Source organism: Arachis hypogaea, chromosome 4 (genome assembly GCF_003086295.3).
Source record: "Arachis hypogaea cultivar Tifrunner chromosome 4, arahy.Tifrunner.gnm2.J5K5, whole genome shotgun sequence".
NCBI lineage: Eukaryota > Viridiplantae > Streptophyta > Magnoliopsida > Fabales > Fabaceae > Arachis > Arachis hypogaea.
Window position 1 is genome coordinate 45,671,601 of NC_092039.1, and position 10,792 is coordinate 45,682,392.

Here is a 10,792-nt window from a genome sequence, read left to right on the forward strand (position 1 = left end):
GATAAGATAGATATTTTCAAAAATTTGAGAGGGAAAAGTTAGTTAGGAAGTTTTGAAAAAGACAAGAGAGAAGATAAGATAATAATCAAGAAAAGATAAAAATAAAAATAAAAATAAAAGATAGGATGAGAAAAGATTTGAAATCAAAATTTGAAATTTGAAAAAGATAAGATAAGATTTTAAAAAGCTTTGAAAAAGATATGATTTAAAAAATAGAAGTCAGAGAAGATAAGATAAGAAACAAAAAATATAAGATAAAAAATTGATTTTTAAAAAGATTTAATTTCAAAAAATTTAATTTTGAAAAAGATAAGATTAGAGATAAGATTTTTAAAAAAGATATGATTTTTCTTTTTGAAAAATTTTGATTTTTGAAAACTTGACAATTAAGATATGATAAGATAAAATTTTGAAAATAAAAATCTGAATTTTTTTGAAAAATTTTCGAAAATTTATGGTTAAAATTAGTTAGAAAAGATATTTTTTATTTTTTGAATTTATGAGGAAAGAGAAATACGCAAAAAAGACACAACTTAAAATTTTTAGATCTAACAACCTTGTTTTTCGAAATTTTGGAGGGAAACGCTAAGGGACACTAAACTTAAAAATTTTAAGATCAAGACACATGCAAGACTCAAGAACACAAAGAAAAAAAATTTAAAGACTCAAAGAACACAAAGACACAAAAAGAACACCAAACTTTAAATTTTTAAGAAAACAAAAGTGAATTTTCAAAAATTAAAGAAAAATTAACAAGAAAATGCCAAACTTATAAACTTGACACAAGATTTAACCAAAACAAATTTTTGAAAAAATTTTGGAAAATAGGACTCAAAGGACATGAAATTACCAAGAACATTGACACATTCAAAAAATTCAAGGATTAAACAAAGAAAAATTATTTTTGAAAAAAAAAATAGAAACGAAAATTGGCTCAAAGACAATTCAACCAGGAGCATATGTCTGGGTTTTAGCCAATTGAGCTAGAAATTTAACATGTTTTTGTAAAGGCATTTAATATTTTCAGAAATTAGAGAAGAAAGAAATAAAGACTCAACAACAACACAAGTCTCAATACCAAGAACAAAAATTAAACAAAGAAAAGAAAAATATTTTTGGAAAAGGTTTTATTTTTTTCAAAAAATTAGAAGAAGAAAACAAAAATTAAAATACTCAAATAAAAAATAAAAAGCATTAATCTCCACATACAAGCCTTTTCACTATACAAGTTATACAAGTTCTGAAAATCCCTAATCCCTAAAACGCGCCTCTTCTGGCATGTATGTTTCACGCGTCTCCTTAACAGATTTTTCAATCAACCAACGCGCAAATATATAACTTCCTTTTTCGAAAGGATTTCGTTTCTTCTTTTGAATTCCTTCTGCGTTTTCTTGTCTTCTCTCTTCGATCTCTTTGTGTGTTTCTCTCTCCCTTCTCCTTCGCCGTTTACGTAAGTTTCTCTTTCTATTCTCTTTCTCCGTTTTTCTCATTTTACATTGTTTCTGAAATTAAGCTCTAAAATCGTCTTGAAGAATATGGATGATTCAACTTCAGATTATTAGCTGTACCAGAGCGAAGTGGATTTTGAATTTGAATCCAATGAAGTTCCTGAGGTGTGGTTTAATTCCAGTTAATAATTGAATTTGAATTTGAATCCAATTAGTAGTTTATAATTGTGTAGTTGAATAATGCGTGAACCTTGTCTGTGAAATTTGCTGTTTATCATTCCTTGTTTGAATTGAATCTCATGTACTAGTTTTGATGAATTTTCTGCATTTTATATAAGACGTAAATCAGGAATATTTGGGTGTATTTTAGGAAAGTTTGGGTGTATTTACAGTTTATGACTTTTCATCTCACTGAGGGTGAACTGTCTTATTTTTTTAGTTGAATTGTTTTAGTTTCTGTTTAATGATGATTCATGAATCAGATTTTTGTTATTTTTTATTATGGTTTTATAGTTCTATTTGCATTCTATAGTTTATGCTTGTTTTAATATGGTGTATTTTCGGTGTATTTTGCAGCCCCTCTATGGTATTGATGAGCAGTTTGTTCTCCACAAACAAGCGTTTTTCTCATACAAGTCTTTACAAGTCTTCTCCTTCTTTTATTGTTTTGAATCCAATCAAGTGGCTGAGGTGTGGTTCAATTCAGAAGAAAAAAATGTAGCATTAGAGGAAATATTTTTCTATACAAAAATGCTATTTGTACACTAAAATCAGTTACTAAAATCAGCCACCAATGTATTTGTGTATAAATACATGTGTGGTTTAATTTATTTTCAATGTATATTTGTATTCCAGTATGTATTTTATACTGGTGGCTGACTTTGGTGGCTAATTTTAGTGTACACATAGCATAACTCATTTCTATATTTGCACCAAATTTTGGTGTAAAACGAAGAAATTTGGGTGTAACACGAAGATATTTGGGTGTGTTTCAAGGAATTTTGGGTGTAGTTTTATTCTGATAAGTTTTGCATAATTTAGAACTCTTTCCTTTCATCCTCCTCATCTTCTGCTGCTTCTTTTTTTTTTCATCACCATCACCATCTTCTTCTTCTTTATTTCTTATTCATGTTTTTCTTTTTGTTTTACCTTCTCAAGTTTCTTCTTGTTTTACTCTCTTAACAAGAATAAAAACAAAAAATCAAACAAAGAAGAAGAAGAAACACATAATGCTCTAAAATTACTTAGAAAATGATGAACTTACATTCATTTAACTAAAAGAAAGAAAGAAATAAGGAAAAGAAGAAGAAAAAAATACAGCATTAGAGGAAACATTTTTCTGTACAAAAATGCTATTTGTACACTAAAACCAACCACTAAAATTAGCCACCAATGTATTTGTGTATAAATACATGTGTGGTTTAATTTATTTTCAATGTATATTATTTGTATTCCAATATGTATTTTATACTGATGGCTGACTTGGTGGATGATTTTAGTGTACACGTAGCATAACTCATTTCTGTATTTGCAGCAAATTTGGGTGTAAAACGAAGATATTTGGGTGTAACAAAGATATTTGGGTGTATTTTAACGAATTTTGGGTGTATTTTTATTCTGATAAGTTCTGCAAAATTCAGAACTCTTTTTCTTCCTCCTCCTCATCTTCTGCTGATTCTTTTTTTCATCATTATCACCATCTTCTTCTTCTTTTTTTTTTTCCTATTTATCTTTTTCTTTTTGTTTTACCTTCTCAAGTCTCTTCTTGTTTTACTCTCTTAACAAGAATAAAAACAAAAAAATCGAACAAAGAAGAAGAAGAAACACATAATGCTACAAAATTACTTGGAAGAGGATGAACTTACATTCATTTAACTAAAAGAAAGAAAGAAATAAGGAAAAGAAGAAGAAAGAAATGCAGCATTAGAGGAAATATTTTTCTGTACAAAAATACTATTTGTACACTAAAATCAGCCACTAAAATCAACCACCAATGTATTTGTGTATAAATATATATGTGATTTATTTTATTTTCAATGTATTTTTTGTATTCCAGTATGTATTTTATACTGGTGGCTGACTTTGGTGGTTAATTTTAGTGTACATGTAACATAATTCATTTCTGTATTTGTAGCAAATTTGGGTGTAAAACAAAGATATTTGGGTGTATTTTTATTCTGATAAGTTCTGCATAATTCAGAACTCTTCATCTTCCTCCTCCTCATCTTCTACTGTTCTTCTTCATCTTCTTATTTCATATTCTCATAATTCTTTTTTGGAGGAAAAAATCAATCAAGGACGAAAAAAATACATAATATTACAAAATCAAAAGGAGAAGGAGGAGAAACATGATGATGAAGATGAAACTCGCAAAGAAAAAGGAGGAAAAACACAAAGAAAAAGGAGAAGAAGAAGGAAGAAGAGGAGGAGGAGGAGAAACGCGAATAAAAAAATGACAGTTATGATTTTCATTGAGGTAGAAGAAGAAGAGTCGTTCTTAATGGTGAGGGAGCGCTTTGGAAACGTGATGCACGTGTTAACATGCTTTTGTTGGTGAGTGTAACTTCTGTTGGGTTTGGCCCAACTTGTAAGACTTGTAAACCAAAAAGACTTGTATGTGTAGCATGACTGAAATAAAAATTACCTAATCTAAGGAGAAAGACAATCCGGCAGTTTGTCCAAACTCAACAATCCCCGGCAATGGCGCCAAAAACTTGGTGCGCGTGTACGCAAAACCCACACTATTTCATACAACAACAGCAGTACCAGCAAGTGCACTGGGTCGTCCAAGTAATACTTGAGCGAGTCAGGCTCGATCCCACGATGATTGTGGCTTGAAGCAAGCTTATGGTTGTCTTGCAGGTCTTAGTCAGGCGAAATCATAAGGTTTTATGTTGGATGTGTAAAGCATGTGTTTTCAGGGATAGGAATAGATGATAGGATTAGATTGAGAGTTGGAGTTGCTTTGTCTTTCTGAAGTAATTTTGGTACTACCGTCTTCTTTGCTTTTCAATGATCTTCTTCAATGGCAAGCTGTATATGATTGACACTGATTTGAGCAGCTACCAATACTCCTCCAGATCTGAACCCCCGGTTTAAGGTGGATCCATCTCTACTTGAGGATGAAGCGCGTACAGTCCATTCTCCTTCATGATCCTACTCAAAATGCCACAGACAAGGTCGGATCTTCGGGATCAGAGAATGCTGCATCTTTGGGTTCTAGCCTCAAACACAAAGACCCTAATCTCCCCAAAAATTGGCTGAACTGATGTCGCAAGAAGTCCTTAATGAAGTTGTGTATTAGCCGTCTGAGAGATGTATAATCAAGCTATTATCCGTCATTGTCCAGTGAAAGACGCGTTCTGAATCCAAGTAGACGCAGGTGTTTGTCAGACACATTCGTCTTAGATTATCCTATTCATCATGATGAAGTACAAATAAACATCTTAGAGATAGATTAAACACGGATCGAAGAAGAAGAAATAGTACTTTTAGTAATTCATAGGACTCAGCAGGCTCCTTCCCTCAACCTAGAAGGTTTAGAAACTCATACTGAAATAAAAACACAAGGATGAAAATAATGGTAGACCTCCTTGAGGGTAGGTCTCCTAATGGAGAATTTGAAGAACGTAAATGATGACGATGATGATCCCCCCTTAATTACATAAGTTTAATCCCTTAAATAGATTACTAGTAGGGTAAAACAGTCTATTTAGTGCTAAAATCTACTTTTGGGGCCCACTTGGTGAGTGTTTGGGCTGAGCTTTAATGAGATCCATGTGCATTGAGACTCCTTAGGTATGGAATGCCAGCTAGGGGGTCCTTTCTGGGCTTTTGGACGCTGGGCTCTGCTATTTGGACGCTGGACCCTTGGAAGGGGGCAGGAAGTTGGCGTTGGACGCCAGTTTTGGGCCTTCTAATCCGAAGCAAAGTATGGACTCTTTTATATTGCTAGAAAGCTCTAGAAGTCAGCTTTCCATAGCCGTTGAGAGAGCTCCATTTGAACTTTTGTAGCTCTAGAAAAACTCTTTCGAATGCAGCCAGGTCATATTTGGACAGCATCTGCAGTGCTTTCTCTGTCTCTGAATTAGACTTCTGCTCTAGCTCCTCAATTTCAGCTAGAAAGTACCTGAAATTGCCCAAAAATACAAAAACTCATAGTAGAATCTAAAAATGTGAATTTAACACTAAAACCGATTAAAACTAAAAAAAACTAAATAAAAACTACCAAAAACTATATGAAAATGATGTCAAGAAGCATATAAAATATCTGCTCATCACAAACGCAGGCCAAACTGAAAATCTAGCCTCCAAAGTCCACAATCAAGCTTTCTCACCACCAATATGGTTCCAACACATATAATCTAGTCTAATACCAAATAATATAACACAAAAATCAACTTATGGTTCATAGTTATTAATGATTCATGAGAGTTAGAAGTTTCTCACCTTACCAATGGAAATTGAGACAAGACTTGGCAAGCCCACTAAGTTAGCTTGATCCTAAACACCAAAATTAACAAAATCTCAACATCATTGTTCAAGATTTTTGAAATTAAAGAGAGATGAGTAGCTGGGTGAGAAATTGAGACTTACCTACCAAATTTTTCGGTGGGTATTGTAGAGCTCGAAGCGGTGATCGGTTGGCAGCAAACAATGTCACGATCGGAGCTTCGGATTGAAAGTTGTGAGATTTTTATTATGGGTGAGGGTTTTGAATGTTCTTCTTTCACACCCTTGGCGTTTTCAGGGTGAATTTATTTGATGGAGGAGGGATGAGCTGAAACCATTAAATGGTGATTAAGTGGGTTAGGCCTTGGGCCTTATGTGGGCTAAAACCTTTAAAATTAGTACCGAAATTCGTATTTTAATAATTTTACCACATTGGATTAATAAAATTTAATTTCCTAGTTTTTTTATTAATAATTAATTTATTGACTAATTATTCACTAATTACGTGGGGTTTACATCATAAGGGATACATATAAATAAAAGATTTGATTTCAACTACAGTGATTATCACTCGTCTTATAAATCTATTCAAAACATTAAAAATTCATTATTCAAAATTCAAACTTAACTTCTTTACTTGTAAGAATTTTAAAGCTCAATTAATATCTCATAACATAATCAATTACAACCTCTGGCCCAACATATAATCAAATCTCGCTACGGCCTCTAGCCCAAATCAAGTCAAAACACGGCCTTCAGCCCAACTCAAATCAGATCTCAAAACAAAATTAATACTAGCATCAAATGAGACAAGACAATTCTAATCAAGGAACAGTTACAGCCAAATCTTTCTAAATAATAACTTAGTTTCCAATTTTATAAAAATTTTGTCAGCATCTTCTCTAAAATTCAGACCTTGCCACCTTTCAACGGTCCTAACCAAACTAAACCAAATATCTCAACCATTCAAATCAATTCCAGTAAACCGTTATCACAACAACAATAACTCAACTCAAGGAAATCAACCAAATCCAGACTTCAAACAACCAATCCAGTAAATCATAATTTAAACCAACTTTAACAAAACCAATCAATAAATGGGAATTCTCAGCCTTCTAAAAAAGTTTCAAAAGTAAACCATTTCTCAATATAAATATATATAAACTAGATTTTCAATGCAACTTATTTCTCAATATAAATATACCAATCGGATTTCTAAATTAAGCATTCAGTAACTATGACAACGCCAACTCAAGCGTTCAAGAATTCAATAAAGTAACAATCACATTCTTTCAAAATAACACAGTCAATCCATAAGACCCATATAATCAGCAAAAAGTATATTTTTTTTTGCATCAATATCGATTTATAACAATTCTTGATAATAAAATGAGTTTAAAAAAAGTCCCTTACCTCAATCACGACTCAACTACGCGACAAAACTCTTTTTCTCTGGGCCCGCAATAGTGGCAGCCACATACCTCAAAACAAGTAGCGGAACATGACCCTACGTTACCAGAACCTCAGAATCTTTAGCAAATATCATAGAATACTAAAGTTCATGGGTTCTGGAATGAAACGCTTACCGTAACTAAGGAGTAACAGCTGAAACAAGTAGCACCAGTCCCAGTGGTGGTTTCGGCGGCCATAGTGACTCCCTTACCAGTCAGAGGTGCAACAATCACTACTACAATAGCTCAGAGCATGCTCCATTGCATTTCTCTCTCCCTCTTTGCAGTTGTCTCTCTTGCTTCAAGCTCGTTCTCACTCTTCTGGTTCTTGTCCTCCATTGCGACCCACTTCCTTCTCCTTACCACATTGAAGGTGGTAGCGGCAAATGAATCCAGAGGCATCGATTGTGATGGAAAGCAGTAGCTCAACAGTGTCCATGGAAAAATGCCAATGCAGGTGCGGCAACAGCTCCAGCAATAACTCCCTAATGAGCACTTTCTCTTTACCTGATCTCTCTCTCTCATCGTTATCATTGGCAGCAACGGTGGGATGGACTCGATGGCGACTCCAAGACAAAACAATGGCAGTACGTGAGATGGCCGCATGATGGTGAGCTGGGTATGGCAGTGAGGTCTCCTTCCATCTCTTCGCGGTTCTCTTTCTCTCTTCCTCTACTTTAATTGAGGTTTAGTTAAGTATAAAAAATCAAGCTATTTTCGCATAGACTTAATGTACCTATGCTTGGAACAGGTTGGCCATTCATACAGTCTAGGAAGCTTTTAAGATCTTCTCTTAAGAAAAGAATGGTTTTGGATTTTGGATAATTAACTAATTTCTTTTGAAAATTTTTTGGATTTTTTCGGATGTTAAACCTTTGGTTTTTTTTAAAAGATTCACAAGACAAGCAATGATCACGGTGCTTGAAAATAATTTTCTTTTTAAATATCTTCTTATGGCAATTCTAAAAATCTGTGGTTCGACTTTGTGGTTAAGTTCTCATCCCTTACAGCGTTTTCTTTTCGGGAATCAGATGAAGAAGCTTACGAAGAGTTTAATTGCATTTTTCTTGTACAATATTGTTATATTAGTTTAGTTATTATTTATTTTTCCATTGTCATTAATAGTGTATCTTGTAAAGAGGGTTAGGAGTTGTGATGGTTACGTTTGTGTGTGTGTGTATGTGTGTGTATATATATAATTGGTTGTGATTGATTTGTATGTATGTATATGCATTTTCAAACAAAAGGTATTTTCGGTTTTAAAAAGAATAGTTTATACGGTTTCGAGTTTTACAAAGGCTCCTATTTTATTATTAAGTGTATGGAAGTCATCGTAACACTCCTTACTATCTGAGCGGCGCAGCCGGAAGTGTGACATTCTGGTAGTAAGGGTGTTATATTATGGTATCAGAGCAGTCTTTTTGTAGAGCCTGAGGAATGGATTGACTATGCTTTAGTTCCATACTCTGAGTGTCTGTCATGTTGTAGGTCTTGTCCCAATGATGAGAGTTAGAATTTTATGCACATGCTGCCTATTGATTAATGTTGTTAGTTGATGAGCTATAATTTGTCGTTATAGAATTTTCCAATAGAATTGTGTCGTGAGTGGTGCACGAATTTGTGATTCGCACAACTAACCAGCAAGTGCACTGGGTCGTCCAAGTAATACCTTACGTGAGTAAGGGTCGATCCCACGGAGATTATTGGTTTGAAGCAATCAATGTTTATTTTATTGATCTTAGTCAGGAGGTCAATAAGGTGATTTGGAATTAATTGTAAGAAGTCAAAGTATTTAAAATTGTAAGAAGAATAAAAGAGAATCAAATCGTTACTTGTTGTGCAGTAATGGGAAATATGTTGGAGTTTTGGAGATGCTTTGTCCTCTGACTTCAACTCTTCCTTGAAATCCTTCAACACACACAAGGCTCCTTCCATGGCAAGCTCTATGTAGGGTGTCACCGTTGTCAGTGGCTACTTCCCATCCTCTCAGTGAAAACGTTCCTATGCTCTGTCACAGCACGGCTAATCATCTGTCGGTTCTCAATCAGGTTGGAGTAGAATCCATTGATTCTTTTGCGTCTGTCACTAACGCCCAGCCTTCAGGAGTTTGAAGCTCGTCACAGTCATTCAATCCTAGAATCCTACTCGGAATACCACAGACAAGGTTTAGACTTTCCGGATTCTCATGAATGCCGCCATCAATCCGGCTTATACCACGAAGATTCTGATTAAGGAATCTAAGAGATATTCATTCAATCTGATGTAGAACAGAGGTGATTGTCAGACACACGTCTATCTTCGCGCAAAGTATGGACTATTATATATTGCTGGAAAGCCCGGGATGTCTCCTTTCTAACGCCGTTGAGAGCGCACCAATTGGACTCTTGTAGCTCCAGAAAATCCATTTCGAGTGCAGGGAGGTCAGGATCCAACAGCATCAGCAGTCCTTTTTCAGCCTAACTCAGATTTTTGCTCAACTCCCTCAATTTCAGCCAGAAAATACCTGAAATCACAGAAAAATACACACACTAATAGTAAAGTCCAGAAATATGATTTTTGCCTAAAAACTAATATTATTCTACTAAAAACTAACTGAAACATGCTAAAATCTACATGAAATTACCCCCAAAAAGCGTATAAAATATCCGCTCATCACAACACCAAACTTAAACTGTTGCTTGTCCTCAAGCAACTAGATGAATAAAATAGGTTCTAACAGAAATTAAGAAGTAATAATATTTTAGAGTTTTAAATGAAGCTCAGATTCTTATTAGATGAGCGGGGCTTGTAGCTTTTTGTTTCTGAACAGTTTTGGCATCTCCCTGTATCTTTTGAATTTCAGAATGATTGGCATCCTTAGGAACTCAGAATTCAGATAGTATTATTGACTCTCCTAGTGTAGTATGTTGATTCTTGAACACAGTTATTTTATGAGTCTTGGCTGTGGCCCTAAGCACTTTGTTTTCCAGTATTACCACCAGATACATAAATGCCACAGACACATGACTAGGTGAACCTTTTCAGATTGTGACTTAGCTTTGCTAAAGTCCCCAGTCAGAGGTATCCAGAGCTCTTAAGCACACTCTGTTTGCCTCGGATCACAACTTTAACCACTCAGTCTCAAGTTTGTAACTTGAACCTGCATGCCACAAGCACATGGTTAGGGACAGCTTGGTTTAGCCGCTTAGGCCTGGATTTTATTTCCTTGGACCCTCCTATCCATTGATGCTCAAAGCCTTGGATCCTTTTCACTCTTGCCTAGTGCTCATGGCTTCCCTTTTTTTTTTTGACTGCTTTTTCTTGCTTCAAGAATCAATTTCATGATTTTTCAGATCATCAATAATATTTTTCGTGTTCCTCATCCTTTCAGGAGCCAATATTCATCAAATTCAAAGTACAAATCATGCACTGTTCAAGCATTCATTCAGAGAACAAAAAGTA